General features: G+C 44.3%; 1 protein-coding gene across 1 annotated transcript in view; it reads right to left on the reverse strand.

Annotated features, from left to right (window-relative positions):
• The window catches only part of LOC126188423 (uncharacterized), a 1,114,167-nt gene that overhangs the window by 278,159 nt on the left and 808,683 nt on the right, over positions 1–27,325 (reverse strand). The gene's annotated exons all lie outside the window — the stretch shown is intronic.

The raw sequence follows: 27,325 nt of genomic DNA on the forward strand, positions 1-27,325 counted from the left end.
CCCATGCCCGAGGGAGGCCTCGAACCTCCGCCGGGACCAGCCGAACAACAGTGCTGGGGCAGCTTGCCCCAGCAGGGGATACAAGGGCTTTATGGCACCTTTCCCCAACTGAATCAGTCCATGCATCCAGGCCAAAGGGATTGCAACGTCATGCTGATAAAAGGGCTAACACTGCCAAGCTCTTTATAAATTTAATTGGATTTCATTATCACTGAAATAACATCACATACTCTCTCAACTTGTGAAGTCTCAATTGTTTTTCTCCTCCCGTTCCGGGCGTTTTTCTCAGATAGTGTGTATTAAAGGGAAGGAAAATTGGGTTTAACGTCCCGTCGACCCGTCGCTATCGAAGATATTAGTGACGGAGCACAAGCTCGGATTGTGTCAAGCATGGGGAAGAAAACCGGCTGTGCCGTTTCAAAGGATCCATCCCGAAATTTGCCTGGAGCGATTTATGGAAATAACGGAAAACCTAAATTTGTGGTTCGTTGGTAGCACAGCGCGACGCTCGGGGTCACAACACCAACTTACGACACATGAAGATGGGCATAAGAGCCCTAAACCGGTCGTGTGTTAAATAAAACAACCTTACAACTGTAGCGGTATTTTCAACCTCTGGTAAATCTGGATGGCCGGACGCAGGTTTCAACCGTCGTCCTCCCGGGTGCGAGTCCAGTGTGCCAACCACTGAGCCACCTCGCCCGGTAGATAGCGTATATTGTTTGATATGTAATCAGACCTAGTTATCTCTATAATATGCTGTTTATGCTTTTTTTAGCGCAACGCTTTTCTTTGTTCTCACTACCTAGAACGAAACGTATGCAGCAAAAATGTGTTAGGGGATAATATCTAGGTCTACACATGCTACATTTTACTTGCTGGATATATAGCTGAGTACTTATAGACTACTAGAAAAAGTATTGCAATACCGTCGTGAGTTGCATAATTTCTTTTTAATGGCAGACCTACTTCTCAGTACCCTTTTGATCACGAAAATGCCTATATGTGTGGAACAAATCATCTTGTGCCTAAGGGAGACCAATTAAACAATAGGTAAGACTGAGAGCCTACGTAACGAAGGTGGAAGTAAACTTGCATGGACCACCCTGCATAGAAACCAATATCCCGACTGACTGATTCACTGACTCATCAATGTCCAACCAAAACCGCTAAGGATAGAAACTTAAAATTTGGAGAGCTGTTGATCTTATACTGTAAGCATCGCTTAAGAATAGATTTTTTGAAATTCTGCACCTAAGGGGGTAAAATAGGGGCTGAAAGATTATTTTTGAAAATATGTCGCTATTAAGGCGACTTTGAAGCTAGACCTCCGGTATTTGGTTTCTCGATCAGAAATAAAGAAATACGTGTTTCAGAATTTCTTGAAATTTAACCCCAGTAAGGGTCTGTGTGGTGTGTGAATGTTTTTTTTTAAAAAAGTAAATCATTAATGCATAACTACTGAAGCACTTTTAAAGCTACATTTATGAAAATTGGTGTTTGACTTCTTGGTTACAAATAAAGAAAATTACATGTTTAATTGTTTTCGGAAATTCAAACCCTAATGGGGCGAAATAGGGGATGAAATGTTTTGTTAAAATATTGCATTACGGGAGCACTGTTATAGCTAAACCTACGAAAATCTGAATTTGGCTTCTCGGTTGGAAATAAAAATATGTGTTTCACTGTTTGTAGAGATTCAACCCCTACGGGGGTGAAATAAGGCATAAAATAAGGGATGAAATTTTTATGGCAATTTTTGACCAAATTGGTGGAAATTTGTATTTACTTTATCTGTAAGAAATACAAAAATAATATTTCATTGTTTTTGAAATGAGGAGTGAAATTTTTTATAAAAATATTCCACTGTGAAAGCATTTTTAAAGCGAAATCTTCGAAAAATGATGTTTGGCTCCTCGGTTGGAATGAAAAAAATTACATGTTTCGCTTTTCATGGAAATTCAACCCTTAAGAGTGTGAAATAGGCCCACACTCATCGACGCATCATCGCCCAGCCGAAACCGCTAATGACAGAAAATTGAAATTTGGAGAGGATGTTCATCGTATAATGTAGGCATCGTTTAAAAAGAGACTGCTCGAAAATCCAATCCGTACGGGGGTGAAACGGAGAGGGGGCGAAACGGAGACGAAATGCTTTTTGAAAATATGTCGCTATTTGGGAGATTTTGGAGCTATAACTACGAGAAGTGCTATTTGTTTTCTCAGTTAGAAATAAAAAGATACGTGTATCATCATTTTTTGTAATTGAACGACTGAGGGGGTAAAATAGTGGGCGAAAGTTTCTTGAAAATAAACCATTATTTAAGAACTCCTAAAGCATTGTTTAAGATACGTCTCTGAAAATTAGTATTTGATTTCTCAGTTAGGATTTAAAAAAAAATTGAAAATTAAACAAACAAAAAATGGTTCAAATGGCTCTAAGCACAATGGGACTTAACATCTGAGGTCATCAGTCCCCTAGACTGAGAGCTACTTAAACCTGACTACCCTAAGGGCAACACACACACCCATGCCCGAGGCAGGATTACAACCTGCGACCATAGCAGCAGCGCGGTTCTGGACTGAAGCGCCTAGAACCGGTCGGCCACAGCGGCCGGCCTGGAAATTAAACCCTCTAAGGAAGCGACATAGGCGATGTAATGTTCTATGAAATTATTTCACTATGAAAGCACTTTTAAAGGTAAATCTATGAAAACTGGTATTTAACTTGTCAGTCAGATATAAAAAATACATGTTAGGGCAAGAAAGTTTCTACGGAAATATCAGCACAAGAGGCAAAAGGCATGGGTACCGAAAACCTTGGGCTCCAGCTACTAGAACCGCCCTTTTGGTCAGATGTACACTCGGAAAAGACAATACTTCCATGGCATTAATTAGCATGAAAAGTTTATAGGGTGTTGCACGTTCATATGGCGACCGTGCCAGTATGCAACTAATATGTAACGTATACGCAACTAATCTGCAGTAGCCGCAGCTAAAACTTACTGTTACTAAGAATGAATTTAATAAAAAGGAGTTTGCTTGGGTCCTGTTAACTACTAAATAACTTCTGAGAGGGGATTTCAATAATTAAGTCTATTTAAAACTTAAGAATCGTCATGAACAAATATTAATAGTGGCAATGACAAATGACATATGTGTCAGTAATGGCTGAGTGCCAGATTAACAAGTTATATCAATTTCAAAATTGCATTAACATTTAGTAACCATAGAATATTATTTAGATGTGGAGAATAAATATTATTATTTTGTAGGATAAGGAGGCTTCTTTCACTGACAAGCAAAACATGGGATTGTTGCAATCTTGGACTAACAACCACGAGACTTACCGTGCAATTGCTTTTGCGCTATGCTTGCGAATTTTACCTTGAATTCCATCTTCAAGCGTAGTTAAGCCATCTAAATCCCTCCTAGCAATATAAATGAAATCAGGCCTTCAGTGTGGTTAGAACTGCCATCACCGATGTGAGGGCAGCGTGACACATCTTCTCTCTCCGAGCTCTCGACCGACACTGCTACTTCCACTTTCGCACACATACCTCGACTCACAACAATACCTAGAATCGCGCTCCCATGCTTCGCTCTCAAATTGTTACTATCGGTATCTGAGTGCTTACACAATGCAAAGAACAGCGTTAAGTTGGACGTATTGTTTTATGTAATGGAGAGTTCGCCGCGCAGGATTAGCCGAGAGGTCCCAGGCGCTGCTGTCATGAACTGTGCGGCTGGTCCCGGCGGAGGTTCGAGTCCTCACTCGGGCATGGGTGTGTGTGTTTGTCCTTAGGCTAATTTAGGTTAAGTAGTGTGTAAGCTTAGGGACTGATGACCTTAGCAGTGAAGTCCCATAAGATTTCACACACATTTGAACATTTTTGAATGGAGAGTTCTGACACACTCCTTACAAAGCATCTGAAGTAATTCTGACTGTCATTATCCACAACTGTTCTGAGTTAATACTGTTGACGTATAAACTACTGTCATATACGTAAAAAATTTTTTTGAACTGAATGCGTTTGACATTTCACTAGCCCGAGCTTGTGACAAAGTAGGATTGGCACACACCATCTTACTTTGTCTACGCTCCTAATTTATAAGTTAAAGCATATATAATTTTTTTGCTAATCTTCTTAATCAAATATTAAAGGTACTATTACGATAATTAGCGCTTTTCATACAAAATGTCAGTTTTCTATCCCCTTCAAAACATTATTCAGGTCATGCTATTTGCTATTCCGATTGCTTTGTAATAATCAATTTTACTAGAAACGCAGTACATCAGAGTTTATTGGTTCTGATTGTTCAGTAATAATTAATTTCACTAGAAACGCAGTACACCAAAAATCATTGTAATTATAAAATTTCGTACAGCCAGGTATCCATAAAAACACTGGGACATAACACGTTATATCTATACGAAAGACACTATTCGCTACAAAGTTTTATTTCCTCTGATTTCAGTAATGTGATTAAATTATCCTAAATTTAATTAATCAGATACTGTTGATTAAAGATTTCAGCTATCCCAATTTTTCGGAACAGATTATGACCAAAATATCGTAACATTACAGGATTTAGTCACATACATTTGTTAATCTGAAGATTCTGCATCCAGTGACACCTATATTGTGTGACAACCTTCACTAATTAAGAAATACGTAATTTTCAATAGCTAAATGTCATCATTCAGTATGGATGCCATGCTTGTAATCCAGTGAATTCCAATGCGTACACATAATTTGGTTCTGTACATTTTAATAGCTATTGCTCATATGCCTGCCTAATATTTGTTAAACTAAACTTCACCATAGTTTCAACTGTAAGTTAGGAATAAACATTTTAAGCTATTGATGTTTCAAACTATAACTTAATAACGAAAACTATTCAATATTCCAGCGCGATTCTTTATAAAGTCGTCGCTCGCGCATTTTGAGTCAGTTTGCTTTGAGTCTACGTTAGTCTATGTCCAGTCTCAGCTTTGACTTCACTTCGGTCAGTACGTGTGGAGTCTTACAAGTCTTAGCATTGCATCAATCGCGTCATTGGATTGCTTTCGTTAATTCTTCGGCGCCACGTTTCGGCTACAGAAAAGTATGCAGTGCGTCTCGTATTTGTGTTTATTTACATGAGCCTCGGGAAGAGTTATATTGCAATATAATGTTGCATATGTGGGCAATTATTGCCACTGTATGTTGTGAAAAGATTATTAATATTTCATGTGCCTGTAATATACAGGGTGTATCAACAAGAATCATCCGATCTGGCACGTCAGTATTTCTGAAACTAATAAACATATACAATCAATTTTGTTTTTTGATGAACGAGAAACTCAAAAAGTTTTTTTCATACCTTTTCATAGGTGTTCAATATGCCTCCCTTGAGATGCACGGCATATGTCAATGCGGTATTCAGATTGTTCCCACACTGCAGCGAGCACGCATTAAGTTACAGCTTCCACAGCTGCTGTTATGCGATGTTTCCATTCATTGTTGTTGGTAACGGAGGCACACAAAGAGAGTCTTTTATCAACCCTCACAAGAAATAACCACATACAATCAAGTCCGATGACCTTCGAGGCCAGTAATGCAAGGCTGAATCATTTGGTCCAGTGCGACCGATCCGTCGTTCATTAATCCCTTGATTTAACAATTCCCGCACTTGGAGTTCCAGATGCCAGGTTTCATGTGTAAACGTCAACGCAACATACGCTAGACGGACAACGGGGGCATGTTGAGCTGTCGACCTACACGGCGAACGGACTTCTGCGGACGCCTTGTGAAACTATGGCACATGTGTTCGACGTCTGTGTCACACTCGGGGACGGCCGGCGATTTGCCTTTACACAAACAACCTGTTTCTCAGAATTGTTCTTGCCATTGTCTATTGCTCTATACTGTAGGAGGATCCACACCATATTTAGTACGGAAGTCACGCTGAACAGTTATTACTGAACGGCAGTGAGCAAAACGTAGAATACAAAACACTTTCTGTTGCCCCGACACCATTTTTACTAGAACTGATGAGGGCGCACACTTCTGCTACCTAGCGGGAACCATGTAAAATTACTTTGCTCTCTCCAACTGTACGTTGTTCACGCCACGTAGGGTATCTCAAATAACATAATAGTTGTGATTTTTTAACAATCGGATGATTTTTTTGATACACCCTGTATTCGGAACAGCTGAGATGATTGTTAATGAATTGCTACTATTAGTAAGGATTTGTAATAGAAACTTCCTAAAGACTAGTAGAAAACGTGACACTTAATACTCCTTTGCAGGATTCGCAATTGTCCGTTTCCCTTGCCTACCAGAAACATTTAAACTGTGAGAAACGTGGTCGTCACCATCTACGGGAAATCAGTGACGTAAATAAAAATAGGAAGAATTTTCCGTGTGAGATTATAATGCAGCTCTTTGACTTTTCATTTAGTTGGACATAGAATCCTGTTACATTACTTTTCAGATGGTGAACCAGCTTGCATACGCAGCTACCGAGTGTAGATACTTCAACAGGTAGCTGCCGAAACGTGATAAGCCGTGTCTCTCATATCTTGAATATCGATATGACCTTAGTCAATAAGAAATAAGAACTACAGAGAGATTTCTAAAACTGGGAACGCAAGACTTCCACAAGGCGCGCAAAACAGAAGGGGAAGAGAGTGTCAGAACGATGTGTGTGTGTGTGCAACATGTATTGCGCACCTTGCGGAGCCCGAGCAATTCTGCTCAATAGCTATGCAATCACCTCCCAAATACTAACCTTTCCTTGTTGAGTATCGAGTGCAGACAACTGCTACGTGAGGCTATAAACCGAGTACGTGCTAGCTGGCGGAATAGCCAAACGCGTAACGACTGTACAGTTCGGGAAATGGCAAAGCGGCTCATATCAAAGGATCTCTTCTCCTTTTCTGACGTTAACTCTCTACTGCCGGAACCCGAGAGTAATATAGGTACGGGAATCGACGATCTGACACTTCTTTTGATGCCCAAATGTCCTCCCAGCCATTACAATTATACTAGAATCCCATCCGATTTGGATAACAGTTGTCCCTTGTCTTTCAAGCAGTAGTATCACTTCACCCACAATGATTGGTAACTCGAGAAAACCAACAGTTTAAAGTATTGGATTTAGTGATGTAGATGTTACACACCTGACTGTTGCGGAATACCATATCTTGTTCTCTCTGGCGACACTGTGCTGTTTACGAAGAAGGGGAAAAGGAAGATTAGAGTTTAATGTCGACGATGAGACAAGTAAGGCCGAAGCACGAATTCGGACTGGGGAAGGATGGAGAAGTAAATGGGGCGTCCTCTTTCAAAAGACCCATCCCAGAATTCGCCTCAAACGATTTAGGAAAACCACGGAAACAGAAATCTGGATGGACAGGTGCATGTGTGTGTGTGTGTGTGTGTTTGGGAACTTATGGGCGCCCAACAGCGAGGTTATCAGCGCCATGAAAACAAACAAAAGTGCATAAGAACGAAAACTGTCGTACACGCATGCACACGAAACGACCACACAATGACTGTCGCACAGGCATTCTCCCAAGCATTAAAACCAATGTGGAGGCAAGGTAGCTAGTCAAGAAATTAAAACAGAGGGAAAACAAAACCCAAAAGAGCTAAAAGAACAGCACAGGGGAATGAGACTGGCTGACCATTTGCGAAAAAAATCTGGGTGAGTCAGCCACCCCGTTGACACATTAAAAATATCTCCCCAAAATCTTGTTAAAAATGTGAGACAATTCACAGATTTTTATAAACCCGAACCACATTCGCTTGAGTATTGCATAAAATAGACTGCAGATCCGCCGGCAAATCCGCTGCAGTCTGCTGGTCAGCAAATAAAATGCAGTCCAATAAAAGGTGGTGCACCGTGATCTGCACGCCGGAGTAAATATCCATGCGTCATAGGGCTGTGGCCGATACGAAGACGAGTAAGGACGACCTCGTCCCGTCGACGTGGCTGGAAGGAAGTGCGCCACGGCCGAGCTGTGGGCTTGATCACACGGAGCTAGTTGACGGTCACTTCTAGCCACTCCCAACGACACAGCACTTTATACCTCAACAGCGAGGTGAGGGCATGCACTGGGATAGCACACTGAAAAAACTGACGTTCACGACATGTAAGTAGTATCGGGAGTGCGTTAATGGAGTCTTACAGGACCACTATTGTTCTCACTGTGTGAAAATCGCCTAGTGGATAACGTCGAAAGTTGCAAGAATCTTTTAGAGGTAGATGCCATTGCATGTCATAAATGGAGCACAAACTCGAACTGGAGAATACTGGAGAAGGAAATCGGCCGTGTCATTCCCATTATTTGCCTGAAGTGCTTTCTGGATCCCATGGATAACCTAAATCTGGATAGACGAACGGGTATTTGAACAGCTGTTCTCCCAAATGCGTGTCCAGTTCTAAGCGTCTTGTAGTATCGTTGCCCGCCTCATTATCGATATTTGTTCCTCTCGGGACTGTGGAGTGTGGTGGTTTAAAGTAAGGCTATTGATAAAATACCGATATCCGACATTTCTTCCAAAGATAGTCGATATATACACTACTGGCCATTAAAACTGCTACACCAAGAAGAAATGCAGGTGATAAACGGGTATTCATTAGACAGATATATTATACTAGAACTGACAAGTGATTACATTTGAGGCAATTTGGGTGCATAGATCCTGAGAAATCAGTACCCAGAACAACCACCACTGGTCGCAACAACGGCCTTGATACGCCTGGGCGTCAAACACAGCGTGGATGGCGTGTACAGGTACAGCTGCCCATGCAGCTTCAACACGATACCACAGTTCATCAAGAGTAGTGATTGGCGTATTGTGACGAGCCAAGTTGCTCGGCCACCATTGACCAGGCGATTTCAATTGGTCAGAGATCTGCTGAATGTGCTGGCCAGGCCAGCAGTCGAACATTTTCTGTATCCAGAAAGACCCGCACAGGACCTGCAACATGCGGTCGTGCATCATCTTGCTGAAATGTAGGGTTTCGCAGCAATCGAATGAAGGTTAGAGCCACGGGTCGTAACGCATCTGAAATGTAACGTCCACTGTTCAAAGTGCCGTCAATGCGAACAAGAGGTGACCGTGACGTGCAACCAATGGCACCCCATACCATCACGCCGGGTCATACTCCAGTATGGCGATGACGAATACACGGTCCAATGTGCGTTCACCGCGATGTCACCAAACACGGATGCGACCATCATGATGCTGTAAACAAAACCTGGGATTCATCCGAAAAAATGACGTTTTCCCATTCGTGCGCCTAGGTTCGTCGTTGAGTACACCATCGCAGGCGCTCCTGTCTGTAATGCAGCATCAATGGTAACCGAAGCCATGGTCTCCGAGCTGATAGTCCATGCTGCTGCAAAAGTCGTCGAACTGTTCGTGCAGATGGTTGGCGTCTTGCAAACGTCCCCAGATGTTGACTCAGGGATCGAGACGTGGCTGCACGATCCGTTATAGCCATGCGGATAAGATGCCTGTCATCTCGACCGCTAGTGATACGAAGCCTTTGGGATCCAGCACGGCGTTCCGTATTACCCTCCTGAAGCCACCGGTTCCACATTCTGCTAACAGTCATTGGATCTCGACCAAGGCGAGCAGCAATGTCGCGATACGATAAACCGCAATCGCAATAGGCTACAATCCGACCTTTATCAAAGTCGGAAACGTGATGGTACGCATTTCTCTTCCTTACACGAGGCATCACAACAACGTTTCACCAGGCAACGCCGCTCATCTGTTGTTTGTGTATGAGAAATCGGTTGGAAACTTTCCTCATGTCAGCACGTTGTAGATGTCGCCTCCGGCGGCAACCTTGTGTGAATGCTCTGAAAAGCTAATCATTTGCATATCACAGCATCTTCTTCCTGTCGGTTAAATTTCGCGTCTGTAGCACGTCATCTGCGTGGTGTAGCAATTTTAATGGCCAGCAGTGCAACATCAAGAGCTTCTCAAGAGTGTAGTTTTCCTACGCAGCAAGAAACAAAAATCCTTACGCAGGCACTAATAATTTAAGAAGCGCGTAGTTTTTATTGATGTTTGTCAATTCGGCAGGGAGCAAAGTAAAATAGGTCGCTTACCGCGAGGGAAGAGGGGTAGGTAGTGCGGCCGTTGTAGGATTAGCTGACAGGAGAGAAGAATGTTTTATTGTTTGCCTTCCAATGCAGCGTGTGCGACTCGTACCGATCAGCTGCTACGGTATAAATTTTGACATGGAAATAACATGGATTCCAGAATGAGTATTAAGGAAGGATGAGGTCGTCTTGAAATGCTATACACATCTGAAGCAAGGAATATGAAATTAATGCTGTTGTAATAAAATGCAGTGAGTAGAAGAAAAAATTCAAAACATTTAGTAAACGTCCGTGGTCGTATCTCATATTGTATCTTTAAAAAATGGGTTCAATTACTGAGGCAGACAGTTACAAAGTCTCAGCTTTGGGGACGCTGAGAGCGGCAGGAGCCTGGAACAGAGAACAGTCAAGACGAAGTGTTTCGTTGGTGCCGACTTTTAACGAGCAGTATTTGGAAGACAGCAGTCATCGCGCCATCACTATAGGTAGTTTATACGGAGCGCATAAATACTAATTTATATAAGCTACCAATTAATAATAAGATCGGTACGTATACGGCCTGAGGACCTGCCCTACGTGCGTGAGCTACCGTTGTGGGTACCAAAGATATGTTGAACGCATGGCCTACTAAACGCAAACTGTTACACTGCGAACAACAGTTAAGAATTAAACAAGATAATTTGTATGTTTTATATCTGTATTCATCGGAAAAAAATATTTGGAAATTACACACATCAAAAAAGTTTTGTATCAAACCGGTTCCCAGAACTCCTGAAGATAGACGTTGACTGTGGGTATTGTATCACAGACACAGTCCATTGGACTGTTCAAACATGTCACTAAACCTGCCCAAAGATGTAAACAACCATGCATGAGCAGCGCCTATTAGACGGAGGGGGTCCGACAGCCGATCAGTTCCAGTCATACCACCAGGAAGGAGGTACACGGCTCGTGTTGCCTGTAGTTTAACCATGCCCAAATGGTCAATACCGCGGTTCGATTGCGTCCGCATTGTGACAGGAAGGGCTCTCAACAAGGTAAGTGTCCAGGCGTCTCGGAGTGAACCAAAGCGGTGTTGTTCGGTCATGGAGGAGATACAGAGAGACAGGAACTGTCGATGACATGCCTCACTCAGGCCGCCCAAGGGCTCCTACTGCAGTGGATGATCGCTATCTACGGATTATGGCTCGGAGGGACCCTGACAGCAACGCCACCACGTTGAATAATATTTTTCGTGTCGCCAGAGGACGTCATGTCACGACTCAAACTGTGCGCAATAGGCTGCATGATCAGCAACTTCATCTTTGCAACCACGACACCATGCAGCGCGGTACAGATGGACCCAACAACATGCCAAGTGGACCGCTCAGGATTGACACCATGTTCTCTTCACCGATGAATGTCGCATATGCGTTCAACCAGACAATCGTCGGAAACGTGTTTTGAGGCAACCCGGTCAGGCTGACCGTCTTAGATACACTGTCCAGCGAATGCAGCAAGGTGGAGGTTCACTGCTGTCTTGGAGTGGCATTATGTGGGGCCGACGTACGCCGCTGGTGGTCATGGAAGGCGCCATAACGGCTGTACGATGCATGACCACCATATCGACAGCATATTGGCGAGGCATTCGTCTTCATGAACCAAAATTCGCGCCCCCATCGTGCACATCTTGGGAATAACTTCATTCAGGATAACGACGTCGCTCGACTAGAGTGGCCATCGTGTCCTCCAGACATGAACCCTATCGAAAATGCCTGGGATAGATCGAAAAGCGCTGTTTATAGACGACGTGGCCCATCAACCACTCTGAGGGATCTACGCCGAATCACCGTTGAGGACTGGGACAATCTGGACCAACAGCGCCTTAATGAACTTGTGGATAGTATGCCAGACGAATACAGGCATGCATCCGTGAAGAGGACGTGCTACTAGATATTAGAGGTACAGGTGTGTACAGCAATCTAGAGCACCACCTCTGAAGGTCTAGCTGTATGGTGGTACAACATGCAATGTGTGGTTTTCATGAGCAATTAAAAGGGCGGAAATGATGTTTATGTTGATCTCTATTCCAGTTTTCTGTACAGTTTCCGGAACTCTCGGAACCGAGGTGCTGCAAAACTTTTTTTCGATGTGTGTATTTTGAACATTGTACTTTGCTCATTCGTGAGTCGTTTGGTCGAGTTAATAATTAGCCGCACCGCGATGGTTACGAAATAGACAAGCGTGGACTTGTCCATAATTCACTTCTCAATCTGACTGGGAGGGAGACCTATAAAGTACGTTAGCTAAAATTCATGTTTGGAGGTACTTTCGTCCGTATATCGTGTCGCGACATAGAGTACCAGTCACGTCGTGAAACGGTTTCACGTACTATGTTCGTGCAAGTGATTGGTAGTATCATTTGGATGAACTATTGCTAATTGCAAATAAATGTGCCGACGATAAAATGTAGAACTTATGATGTGGACAGTGATATTAGAGTGACTGAAGTGAAGTGCTAGTAAACGACAAGTAAATGAATGGATATTCGCACACGTCCGAATGAAGAGAAATGACGCGCTGTTGTGATACATATTTTGTAAATTGAATGTAGACTGGGGCGAAAAGAAAGGAAAGGGAAGGGAAGAAACCAATGATACCAGTTGCATTGGAGATTTGTGCGGAATGAGCTGTAATAAGTGAAAATGTGTCCCGGATCGGGACTCGAACACGAGATCTCCTGCGTCCTAGGCAGTTGCGTTAGCTACTGCGCCATCTGGACACAATGTTGATCGGAGATGTCTGGAGTATCTCAGTATGCAGCTTGACGAGCCACTTTCGCACCTAGCGCCACCTATCCACAGTCCCCGTACATGTCCTCGCTAATTTTAGATTCCTTCTGGAGGGGTCGAACGTAAATGGGCATCCTCACTGAAGGTGTGAGGATTCACTGACCATCGAGGCGAATGAATTATATGAATGCGTTGTGCCTTTTAGTTCGGACATGTCCCCATGCAGCTGATATCATCAGTTCCCTTCTCCCCATCCACCTTCAGTATACATAACATGTATCGAAGCTGCATATTCTGCATGGTGTTTGATCTAGTGGACATGTCCAAAAGAACAGAAACCAATCATTCACATCAATGCTTCGCCTCAGTGGGTAATGAATCCGCCACCTTCAGTCGAATGCACAGTCAGGTTCGACCTCCTGCAGGAATCTCAAAGTAGTGAGCATGCCGGACATGTACGGGAACTGTGGATAGATGGCACTAGGTCAGAGTGTGGCTTTGGGAGGGGTGTACTGTTATCCTCCACACACCTGCGATAAACAGTGGCTCGATGGTGCAGTGTTTAACTCAACTGCCTGGTAAACAGCATGGTCTTGGTTCAAACCGCAGTCTGGCACACATTTTCACTCATCACTGCTGATTCGGCATCAGGTCCCGATGCAGCTGAAATCATCGGCTTCTTCCCTTGATTTTCCTTGCTCCGCCCTCCACCTTCAAGTTACATAAAATGACAAGTGTCACTTAACAGCACAGTTGTAGCTCTGAATGTTCTGCAAGTAGATCACTATTAGTCCTATTTTTCCTGACCTCACCCGTATCTCGACCAGGTCGGAAACTCAATCTGGATTTGGCGATGCTACTGGTGCAGGGTGAATGTCGATATGCAGCAGGATTTTGTAACATGTATTGTGTTCGAACATTACGAGTTGTAAGGTGGCATGGTCTGACCTTCATTTCTTACATATTCCGTCCTCACAATCGTACTATGCACATCAACACGCTTCATTCGAACCCAAACTCGATAAGGTAGAGTCAATTTTGTATGAATTCATGTAAGTGATATGCAAATCTAATAAGTAAATCACAAGTGTGCACCGAGGTTGAAAAATATCGAGGCTGGCATACACAACATGACGGCCACAGGACTTTTTGTTCTAAAGAGGAAATCAGCCCGTTGGGGAGACCGTCCCTTCAGAGGGCTGGGTCAACAACATACCTACTTCAGCCAAAGCGACCGCCCACAAAGAAGACAGCTTTTGCCAGAACAAAGGGATAACGGTCCCCGTGTTCGACTTAAAAACAAATTCCACTACATTGTGTGGGAGTGCCCAGAAGACGCATTTTTCACAGACCGACTGGCTAGTTACGGAGTTCTCACAGAAGGACAGTATATGCCTAATGGAGATGCTACAGATTTCCGCATTGGTCGACTCAAACGAAACGTCATTCTCCCATTTAAAAGAGCAACGCTGATTGGCGGAGTATTTCTGACACAAACAGCCAGAGGAGTGAGGGAAGACAGCGAATGATATACCCTTGCAACTTTTCCAGAAAAAGGGGCCATTCCGTTGTCGCTCTTGGAGCAGGAACACGTAACGAGAGCGAGTATGCTCGTATGTGTACGCAAAGAGCAAGGAACAAAGTCTCTCCTCAGTACTTCACTGGGAGAGCACCTCTTTCGTTAGCGAATTGGAGTGACACTCTATATTGAGTCGCTCGTGATTAAGCGTTGTTCACTGTGTTGTCTGTCACACTTATTGTGTGGTGTGAACATGGACAGAGTACCAGTTAAACGCGTGCGAGCGAGTATTGAGTGGCATCGCGGTGGACTGGTTATCTGATGGGTGTACCATGCCAATAGTTGGACTAAGGGTGGATAGGAATCCTTCACTTCATCAAGGCGCGGGGAGAGTTTGATTGGCGAAGGTCAATCCAGATAGAAAGAGTCAGTTGTGTTATCTGTCAGCAGCAACCGACACAGGCAACAGTCATCACAGCTCATGATATTGTGCGCTACAGCGTATGCGAGCCCCATTTGTCCTCCATAACAGTACACACCATTACAGTTCTCACGCGAGAGCCTTGACCATACCTAGAAAAGTTATACAAGTTGTGTAGGCGCGGCTCTCAGCCATTCTGCCGAGTAAATATCATTCTTAAAGAAAATGGAGACAAGAACCTTTCCATACTTTGTAAAATAATAGCATTCCTATCCATAAGAGGCAATCTACTGTTCCGAAAAGAACCCGGAAATTTATTATTATTTTATAAGAAAAGTTTCACTTGATATCTCAAAATTTTTTGTAATAAATAATATTTTTCATTCGTTTAATGTTTTTCTTACACTAACTAGCAATACTCTCGTACCCAAGTATTCTACTACTTACGTAAGAATATGCAGAATATTTTTGTGTCTTTTTTCCTTACAGCGGACGACTCCAGTAGATATTTGTTGCTGAATGTTTTTCAAGCAGTTCTTGTTGATACATTAGGAGCGTCTGCCTGACTTCTGTAGTAGTGTGAGGTGGAAATTGTTTCTTGTAGGAGCCAAAGGGTACTTGTTGATCAAAATAAAACCCACACCTCGAAGAGAACATCGTTCTTGTGACACACAACTAGCTCTTTACTCACACGACGTGTTGAGTCCTACCGATGAGGGATTTCAAATTCATTCTGTATTTCTAGATTTCCAAAGGGCATTTAACACTGGAGCAAACAAGCGGCTTGCAGCCAAATTGCTTGCTTATAGCATATCGTCTCAGTTATGTGACTGGATTCGTGATTTCCTGTCAGAGACATCATAGTTCAATACGTAGTAACTGACGGAATGTCATCGAGTAAAACAAAATACATAAAACAGTACCTGGTTAATCACTACTAGTGAAAAGTCAGCTTCTTCAAAAGGAAGAACTTAGTCAAAGTTTCACAACAAAAGTAGCAGCATAGAAGACGGTTTTGACCACATGCCATGGCAACAAGCCATTGTATTGCACCCACTCGCCGGCCGGAGTGGCCGAGCGGTTCTAGGCGCTACACTCTGGAACCGCGCGACCGCTACGGTCGCAGGTTCGAATCCTGCCTCGGGCGTGGATGTGTGTGATGTCCTTAGGTTAGTTAGGTTTAAGTAGTTCTAAGTTCTAGGGGACTGATGACCTCAGAAGTTAAGTCCCATAGTGCTCAGAGCCATTTGAACCATTTTTTTGCACCCACTATGCAGGACACAAATCCATATGTCATGAATAATGGTTAAGGGAGGCAGGAAGGTGGGAGTCAAAATAAAAAACGGATACAGGCCTTCTTAAAATATAGCACAGCACTGTCTAGAAGAGGAAATACCAATATTTTTTTTTATTTACATCATCTAAAGAAATAGTTATTCACTAATGTTTCTTTTCATTGTCTTTTTAGATCTGAACATGGTCATCGCTTGTGATCGAAACTAGTAATCCCGTACAAATATATGCAACTAAGACTACAATAGTAAATGTTTTAAAAAATTAAACGTATAATTACAGAATTACATTTCAGTTGGTAGTTGCGGCATTGCGAAGCTAAGCACTGAGGGGAAATAGATACGTGCCATTGAGGCACACGGTCGTTAAATACTCCGATTCATGTGCCTGAATTGTATAACATTAGCTGTGCGAGAGTAGTCCACGTCCTTAAGAAATACTGATATACATTTATTCCTCTTCATATGTTGTCTAGTTTTCTCCGCCGTCAGCCCCTCCCCGCCCCCCCCCCCCCCCCTCACGAATTGGGTTACTTACATAGTGCACAGTGCCTTAATCACTGTGCCACCCTGTTCGGCAAGTAGCTCACCAGTGCCGTCATTTGTAATAATCCAAAAGGAAAAAGATCTCTGAGCCAGCAGCCGCCAAAACGTCGAGTGAGCAGCAAACGGAGGGCCGTGACGGACATCCCCACTCTCGCCGTGTCAGGCGGCGACTGAGTGGGCTCATTTGCATGACAGTGCTGATGGCATCGCAAGCTTGGCGGCCGCCACGCCGGCTGGCGAATCACAAAGCCGCCGGCTGATAGGCCCGCAGTACCTCGCGACCTCCTCCGGCCGGCAATTAACAACAGTCGCGGCGGGCCGGTGATGTAAGCGCACAGGAAGAATTAATCTGTAATTGCCGGCTCGTGAAATGGGTCCATTCCATTTGGAACCGGGCCGCCCACTGAATGGAACGGCGCGGAGATGATCGAATGCCCGCAGGGCGGATCCTAAACGGGACAACAGTCGCCGCACTTCCGAGGGATAATTAGTGGGCTCGTAATTCTAGGCGTCACGACACGGCGGGCTTTCAGGTCACGGGGGAGGGGGCCGCCAGTGGGGAGGGGATGGGGGGGGGGAGGAGAGGGCGAGGTGTGTGACGCGAGTGCCTTCGCTAACCGCACGACATCGCCTGTAGCGCCTCTCCTGAGCTACATAACGGTGTAATAGGCTGTGTTTACATGGACCAACCGAACACCTCACTGACTGATAACGGTTTTGTTGACTACTTGGGATGACTACTTGGGACCATTTGTAGCAATTGATGGAATTCATTTTCCCAAAGAACAATGGAATTTTTATGGGTGAGAGTGCACCATGTCACTGGGCCACGATAGTGAGTGTGTTTGTGTGTGTGTGTGTGTGTGTGTGTGTGTTGTAAGAGAGGTCCAAACACTTGTTGGCGGGCGTGCAAGAGAGAGAGAGAGAGAGAGAGAGAGAGAGAGGGAGAGAGAGAAAGTGGCCCAACAGTTGTTGACGACAGCAGCCGAAGCACCAGGTGATCAAAAAGTCAGTATAAATTTGAAAACTTAATAAACCACGGAATAATGTACATAGAGGGGTAAAAATTGACACACATGCTTGGAATGACATGGGCTATTATTAGAACAAAAAAAATGTTCACAAGATGTCCGACAGATGGCGCTGGACAGCAAAACTGCTACCGTGGCGGGTAACAGGTGCGCCTATATGTTACAGAATCGCATCATCCCCAGCCTGGCTGATAAACAGGATGTTTATGCAGGATGGCGCTCCACCCCCCATTGCTAGACGCGTGAAAGATCTCTTGCGCGCGTCGTTTGGTGATGGTCGTATGCTCAGCCGCCACTTTCGTCATGCTTGGCCTCCCAGGTCCCCAGACCTCAGTCCGTGCGATTATTGGCTTTGGGGTTACCTGAAGTCGCAAGTGTATCGTGATCGACCGATATCCCTAGGGATGCTGAAAGACAACATCCGACGCCAATGCATCACCATAACTCCGGACGTGCTTTACAGTGCTGTTCATTATTCCTCGACTACAGCTATTGTTGAGGAAAGATGGTGGACATATTGAGCATTTCCTGTAAAGAACATCATCTTTGCTTTGTCTTACTTTGATATGATAATTATTGCTATTCTGATCAGATGAAGCGCCATCTGTCGTACTTTTTTTGAACTTTTGTATTTTTTTGGTTATAAAAAAACCCATGTCATTCCAAGCATGTGTGTCAATTTGTACCTCTCTATCTACATTATTCCGTGATTTATTCAGTTTTCAAATTTATGCTGACTTTTTGATCACCCAGTACATAACAACATACTGAAAGCCGATAGGTTGAAATCTGTCTTGAATGTTTTTACCACAACTGAAAGTCAGGGAGTGTTGATATTGTGTAATTCTTCAATGATTGCTAAGGTGAATAAGTAGTACTTGTGCTGTAGAACAACTGAAATCGTTAAAATGCAAGGACCCAGGTTTGACGGAATTACAGTCAGTTCCTCTTCATAAATTTTTGATTTAATTACATTGAGCTGAGAAAAGTCTTGGTATAGTGATGAGCACAAATACAGATGGCGGTAGTGTCGCGTACATAATGTATAAAAGGGCAGTGCATTGGCGGATCTGTCATTTGTACTCATGTTTCCCATATGATTACAGCTGCAGGATGGGAATTAATAGACCTTGAATGCGGAATGGTAGCTGGAGTTAGATGCATGCGACACTCTAATCTGGAAACCGTTAGGGAATTCAGTATTAAGAGATGCACAGTGTCAAGCGTGTGCCGAGAATACCAAATTGCAGGCATTACATCTTACACAGACAACACAGTGACCGACGACCTTTACTTACCGACCGAGAGCAGCCTTTGAATAGAGTTGTCAGTGCTAACAGACAAGCAACACTCCTTGAAATCAACGTGGGACGTGCGACGATAGTATCCGTTAGGTCTATGTGGCGAAACTTGGCGTTACTGGGCTATGGCAGCAGATGACAGACGCGAGTGTCTTTGCTAACCGCACGACACCGCCTGTAGCGCCTCTCCTGAACTCGTGACCATATTGGTTGGAACCCAGACGACTGGAAAACCGTGGCCTGGTCAGATGAGTCCCGATTTCAGATGGTAGGAGCTGATGGTAGGGTTCGTGTGTGGCGCAAACCCCAGGAAGCCATGGATCCAAGTTATCAATAAGGCCTGTGGGAGCTGGCGGTGGCTCCATAATGGTGAAGGCTGTGTTTACATGGACCAACTGAACACCTCACTGACTGTAAATGTTTATGTTGGCTATTTGGGACCATTTGCAGCCATTCATGGACTTCATTTTCCCAAACAACGATGGAATTTTTGTGGATGACAGCGTAACATGTCAGGGCCACAATTGTTCGCGATTACTTTGAAGAACGTTCTGGACATTTCGAGCGAATGATTTGGCCACCTACACATCAATCCCATCCATGATTTATGGGTCACAATAGAGAGATCAGTTCGCACACAAAATACTGCACCGACAACATTTTCACAGTTAGGACGGCTATAGAGGCAACGTAGCTCAATATTTTTATGCAGAGGACTTCCAACAACTTGTTGAGTCCATGACATGTCGAATTCCTGCACCACGCCGGACGAAAGAAGGTCAGACATGATACTAAGAATCACCTGAGTGTTTCCCCACTACTCAACATACGAGCGGTAGATTAAAGGTACCAGAACATCGCTGCCCTGGGAATATTTTCCACTCTGCGGTCGTATCGAGAAACTCCTTGTCAGTTCTGTAATGACTTTGTCTCGCCCTGGAGGACTTCGTCCATCCTTAGCGAATATTTTTGCTGGAGCTCTTTCACTCTGTCCCCTTTTTTTTCGTTGGGGGAGGTGAGGGATCGATGTGAACTATGCGCTGTGTAAAGTTTTCCTTGCTGCTCGGGAGAAACGCTACGTTAACTGCTGTGATGTTGGAAAGAGCTTACAGAAATGACGCTTCGGGAAAACTCAACTAGACGAATGGTTTCCTGCTCTGAAAAACGACATGTCGACTGATGACCAACCGCGTCGGATGCTGGAACACACGAAATTTTTGCCTGCAGTTATTGCCGTAAACAATCTGATAACACCTAATTAGGTTGCTAGCGGTTCCGAATGTGAAATACGTGGGTGAATTTAAGCATCAGAGGTTAGTCGGGCATGATAATCGAATGATTTTGTAGACCAATTTGCGTTAGGAGCTGCAGCGACAGAGCTTCAGAGATAAACTACCATATTGTTCTGACGAGCAGATAGAGAATCCAGTCTTGAAAGCAACGTCTTAGACTACTCAGTAACTAATAGACTCTATCTTTAAGGAAACAATTAACTCCGAGGAAGGGATCACTGATCAAAAAGTTGTGACAGCATCAGTGAGTACTGGTGAAACAAGGAATGTTAGAAAGGTAGGAAAATAGGTTTGCTTAGCAAGAGAGAAAGGATACAGACGGCTGAGAATCTCAGTAGTCAACACCAAACATTGAGCTCTGAAGACGTAGATGTCGAACACAAATGAATAAAGATGGAAAACGGTATTCAATACGCTGTAGATTATAGTATGTGTCGAACAAGGTTCTAAGGGATGGAAAGAACCAACTTGACATAACAGCCTTATTAAAAACATTATTACGAAAGCAAAGAAAACGTCATCACAGATCTAAGAGACATCGCCGTCTAGGTGAGAAACAGAAGTTGAACGAAGCGAAAATAAGTGCAACTAGAGCAATACGAGAAGCTTTCAGTGAAAATGAAAGCAAGATATTTCCAATCGATCCAACTACAGATCCTTTGGTCTTACACGAAAACGAAGGTCAGTTCGAAATTATGTATCCAGTTGCTCAGTGATCGTACTGACAAGGAAACGGAAGATGAGTGAGAGAAGGCCAAAATGGTTCTGTTTTCCGAAGTTGTTTCACCGTTGTTCTGTCGTAGATCGCTGGACTGACTAGAAAAAAAGCGCCGGTCATTTCTGTTTTCAAGTAGGGTCGCTGAAGAGATGGACAGAATTATAGAGCTATCTTGTTGACGTCAATCTCTTGTAGAATTATAGAGTAAGTTTTGTGTTTATGTATCATAAAGTTTTTGAAGAACGAAAATCACCTCTATAAAAATCGAATGGATTCCGCAAGACAAAGACCTTACATCTACATCCATACTCCACAAGTCACCTGACGGTGTGTGGTGGAGGGTACTTTGAGTACCTCTATCGGTTCTATTCCAGTCTCGTATTGTTCCTGGAAAGAAGGATTGTCAGTATGCCTCTGTGTGGGCTCTAATCTCTCTGATTTTATCCTCATGGTCTCTTCGCGAGACATTCGTAGGAGGGAGCAATATACTGCTTGACTCCTCGGTGAAGGTATCTTCTCGAAACTTCAACAGAAGTCCATACCGAGCTTAGTTTATCATCTCTGTAACGCTTTCGCGATTACTAAATGATCCTGCAACGAAGCGCGCTGCTCTCCGTTGGATCTTCTCTATCGCTTCTACCAATCCTATCTGATACGGATCCCACACCGGTGAGCAGTATTCAAGCAGTGGGCGAACAGCATTTCCTTAGGATTCTTCCAATGAATCTCAGTCTGGCATCTGCTTTACCGACGATTAATTTTATATGGTCATTCCATTTTAAATCACTCCTAATGCCTACTCCCAGATAATTTATGGAATTAACTGCTTCCAGTTGCTGACCTGCTATATTGTAGCTAAATGATAAGGGATCTTTCTTTCTATGTATTCGCAGCACATTACACTTGTCTACATTGAGATTCAGTTGCCATTCCCTGCACCATGCGTCAATTCGCTGCACATCCTCCTGTATTTCAGTACAATTTGCCATTGTTACAACCTCTCGATATACTGCAGCATCATCCGCAAAAAGACTCAGTAAACTTCCAATGTCATCACAAGGTCATTTATATATATTGTGAATAGCAACGGTCCTACGACACACCGACACACCACTGCGACACACGTGAAATCACTCTTACTTCAGAAGACTTCTGTCCATTGAGAATGACATGCTGCGTTCTGTTATCTAGGAATTCTTCAATCCAATCACACAACTGGTCTGATAGTCCATATGCTCTTACTTTGTTCATTAATCGACTGTGGGGGACGGTATCAAACGCCTTGCGGAAGTCAAGAAACACGGCATCCACCTGGGAACCCCTGTCTATGGCCGTCTGAGTCTCGTGGACGAATAGCGCGAGCTGGCTTTCACACGATCGTCTTTTTCGGAGCCCATGCTGATTCCTACAGAGTAGATTTCTGGTCTCCAGAAAAGTCATTATACTCAAACATAATACGTGTTCCAAAATTCTACAACTGATTGACGTTAGAGATACAGGTCTATAGTTCTGCGTACCTGTTCGACGTCCCTTCTTGAAAACGAGGATGACATGTGCCCTTTTCCAATCTTTGGAACGCTGGAGATCTACGGTATACCGCTGCAAGAAGGGGCAAGTTCCTTCGGGTACGCTGTGTAAAATCTAAATGGTATCCCATCAGGTCCAGCGGCCTTACCTCTTTTGAGCGATTTTACTTTCTTAGCTTGCTCTGTTCCTCAATGAAATCTGTAGCGCTGTAGACAACGGAGCTCAGTTTGATGTCTTGAGTTCAGTAAGACATTTGACACCATCCCGCACTGCCTTTTACAGAGAAAAAGAGCTTACCAAGTGTCGCACCAGATTTGCGAGTTGATTCAAGACTTTCTTGTAGACAGACGTCAACACGTAGCTCCTTGCGGAAGAACATCGACTGATGTAAAGATACTTTCAGGAGTACCCTAACGAAGTGTGATAAGACCGTTGCTGCTTAAAATATATATACACTCCTGGAAATGGAAAAAAGAACACATTGACACCGGTGTGTCAGACCCACCATACTTGCTCCGGACACTGCGAGAGGGCTGTACAAGCAATGATCACACGCACGGCACAGCGGACACACCAGGAACCGCGGTGTTGGCCGTCGAATGGCGCTAGCTGCGCAGCATTTGTGCACCGCCGCCGTCAGTGTCAGCCAGTTTGCCGTGGCATACGGAGCTCCATCGCAGTCTTTAACACTGGTAGCATGCCGCGACAGCGTGGACGTGAACCGTATGTGCAGTTGACGGACTTTGAGCGAGGGCGTATAGTGGGCATGCGGGAGGCCGGGTGGACGTACCGCCGAATTGCTCAACACGTGGAGCGTGAGGTCTCCACAGTACATCGATGTTGTCGCCAGTGGTCGGCGGAAGGTGCACGTGCCCGTCGACCTGGGACCGGACCGCAGCGACGCACGGATGCACGCCAAGACCGTAGGATCCTACGCAGTGCCGTAGGGGACCGCACCGCCACTTCCCAGCAAATTAGGGACACTGTTGCTCCTGGGGTATCGGCGAGGACCATTCGCAACCGTCTCCATGAAGCTGGGCTACGGTCCCGCACAGCGTTAGGCCGTCTTCCGCTCACGCCCCAACATCGTGCAGCCCGCCTCCAGTGGTGTCGCGACAGGCGTGAATGGAGGGACGAATGGAGACGTGTCGTCTTCAGCGATGAGAGTCGCCAATGATGGTCGTATGCGTGTTTGGCGCCGTGCAGGTGAGCGCCACAATCAGGACTGCATACGACCGAGGCACACAGGGACAACACCAGGCATCATGGTGTGGGGAGCGATCTCCTACACTGGCCGTACACCACTGGTGATCGTCGAGGGGACACTGAATAGTGCACGGTACATCCAAACCGTCATCGAACCCATCGTTCTACCATTCCTAGACCGGCAAGGGAACTTGCTGTTCCAACAGGACAATGCACGTCCGCATGTATCCCGTGCCACCCAACGTGCTCTAGAAGGTGTAAGTCAACTACCCTGGCCAGCAAGATCTCCGGATCTGTCCCCCATTGAGCATGTTTGGGACTGGATGAAGCGTCGTCTCACGCGGTCTGCACGTCCAGCACGAACGCTGGTCCAACTGAGGCGCCAGGTGGAAATGGCATGGCAAGCCGTTCCACAGGACTACATCCAGCATCTCTACGATCGTCTCCATGAGAGAATAGCAGCCTGCATTGCTGCGAAAGGTGGATATACACTGCACTAGTGCTGACATTGTGCATGCTCTGTTGCCTGTGTCTATGTGCCTGTGGTTCTGTCAGTGTGATCATGTGATGTATCTGACCCCAGGAATGTGTCAATAAAGTTTCCCCTTCCTGGGATAATGAATTCACGGTGTTCTTATTTCAATTTCCAGGAGTGTATAAATGATCTAGTGCATAATGTCGGTATATGCTGTCTACAAGGAGGTAATAGTTCCAGAAAAATATATCGGAGTGCAGAAAGACCTGCAGGCGATCGGTGATCTGGTGAAGTGATTGGCAGTTGATTCGGAATGTGAACAAATGTAACGTATTACGCTTGCGTGGGAAAAGGACTTACAGTGAGATTGCACTACTGGCGATGGATCACTGGTAACATTAACTGCGACAAAATACCAAGGAGCAACACTCCAGAGCTATGTAAAGTGGAATGACCACATAAAAGGAATTGTAGGAAAGGCTGATGCTACGCTGAGATTCGTATGAAAAAAACTTACGGTAATGCACGTCATCCATGAAAGAAGTGGCTTACAAAACAGTCGTTAGACCTTTTATTCAGAACTTCTCATGTGCTGGGACCTTTAACAGGCTATATTAACAGAAGAGACAGAGCGGCGGTTTTCGTCACGGTGTCGTTTAGTTGGCGTGAGACCGTTACAGATATTCTCAGAAAACTCCAGTCGCAAACGCTACAAGAAAGGCGTTATGTATCAGGGAGAGGTTTACTACTGAAATTCTCAGAGTGAGGAAGACATTACTTCTTTCTAGATACATCTCGTGATGATCACAACGTGTCCGCCCCGATGGCTAAATAGTCAGCGTGAAGGACTGTAGTCCTAAGGGGCCCGGGTTCGATTCCCGGCTGGGTCGGGGATTTTCTCCGCTCAGGGACTGGGTGTTGTGTTGTCTTCATCATCATTTCATTCCCATCAGGCGCGCAAGTCGCCCAATGTGGCGTCGAATGTAATAAGACCTGCACCAAGGCGGCCGGAGCTGCCCCGTAAGGGGCCTCCTGGCCAATGACGCCAAACGCTCATTTCCATGATCACACCGACAAAATCAGAGAAACTAAAGCTAATGCAGAGGCTTACCCACCAACTATCATCCTTGCAACGCGTCATTCACGAGTGGAACAGGGGAGGGGCATCAGTTAGTGGTGCAAGAACCATCCGGCAGACACCGTCAGGTGGCTTGCGGAGTATTGATGTAGATGTAGATGACCGACCACCACGGACTACAGGACACACAGCGGAGTTATTTGTATCGTCTAACAGCTCGGTTTAGGGAATTTTAACACAAGATTTGGGAAAAGGCATCATTGCCACCATACACGAAAAAAAATTCTGAGATGAAAATCAAGGCAATGCTCATTTGACTATTTGTGTGTGTGGGGAGGGGGGAGGGAGAGAGCGGTTGTGGATGCAGAGTTCGTACTACCACGTCAGACAGATAAAAGAATTTTCTAACTGGAGATTCTGCGAATATTGTATCACAGCGTGCGTAAAAACACATGTGTATAAAAAAATGTTCGCAATAATGTATTCCCCAATTGAACCTTACTGTGTATAATGGAATGAATTTTGAAGGTGAAAAGACTGCTTTGTAAAAAAATTAAATACATAGCTTTAACTTTTTTGGGTACCCCTTGTAGTCTACCACAGATTCCTTAATGCCAGAGCTGTTCCTGACTGTTGGAGAAAGGTGCATCTTACTCACTTACAAAAAATATAGTTAATTGTGAACTCCAATAAATATTGTCCTGTGTCACTGACTTGTAGCGGGTTCTGAGTTCAAACAAGATGGATGACCTATCTGCAACGAAATGTCCTTCTCCGCAGAAAACACAGCTCGTCCTATATCATATACGCCATTAATATAAGTCACCAATTGCATTCTGCCATTATAGACTTTCGAAAAGCTTTCTGTCCAGAACTGTGCCTACGTCTACCAAAGAAAATCTGGGAACGTTCGTACACCGTATTAGGTTAAGTGTGCGACAGTATTGAAAAGTTTTCGACAGGTGTAACTCAACACGGCCGTTCCTGTACAGACACAAAGTAACGTCGTATGTGAGACTTATAACCAGCGTGATGTATTGTAAAGATCTTTCTATAGCACTACAGCTGTTATGGAATAACTGTTCCTCAAAAGTAAACGCGCCAGCTATGGAAAATCTAAGATTGCAAATGATACTATTCGCCAAGTTATTAACACAGGGGGTACAAAATTAAATAGTGGGAGAATCACTACTAAGATAACAAGTGAAAAATCCATACCAACTCATCTCAAAATACTTATTTTTTGTCTCATTAAGTTAAGAACATTTTACAAATTTCGCGTGTCACAGAAAATGTACTTAGCTTCAACACTTCAGGCGATGGACTACCGCATCTTTTCAGTCTCCGACGTACGGTGTTGAACGGTTTTGTTGGCTGCCATGAAGCAATGCTGAAGCGTTTTTCCATTTTAAATACCAGCTGCTGAGACAGTTGATTAAGATATATTCCAAAGAATGAGATCGCGGGAACATATACGCCATGGAACTTCTTTTTCTCCTACAGTCTGTTTTGGTTGATATCAAACAATACAGTGAAAAGAAGATGCCATGCATAAACCATGTTTTTCCTGTTATTTACAGGAGCACCTGCTTCAGCAAGTCTTGGAACACTGCTCTGAATGAAGCCCTTGTAGACATCATTTGTAACACATGGTGGGAGAACAGCTGGACCTACCAATATTCCGGCCGGAATCTTAAAACTACAGCTGGTGTCTAGCCAGAACTGTACCATGAGCATTTTGGTGCAGCCACAAACGTTCCGGGTATGTATTCGTGCGTAGAAGCAAACGCAGGATACTGAATACTGTCATGTCTCTAACCTGATAACCTTGTGAAATGCTGCATCACTAACATCTCAAAAACTAAAGTATTTTGGTCATATGTGATATCAACATTCTGTTATTTTGATGTGAGGAACCTGCTTCAAAAATTGGTGAAAGCATTTACGTGCATACATTTTCACAACCAATGTCAATATGAGTAAAATACTTACGGCCACTAGGTTAAGTGATGTTGAAACAATAAAAAAACTATA

The sequence above is a fragment of the Schistocerca cancellata genome, chromosome 1 (genome assembly GCF_023864275.1).
Source record: "Schistocerca cancellata isolate TAMUIC-IGC-003103 chromosome 1, iqSchCanc2.1, whole genome shotgun sequence".
Classification (NCBI taxonomy): Eukaryota; Metazoa; Arthropoda; class Insecta; order Orthoptera; family Acrididae; genus Schistocerca; species Schistocerca cancellata.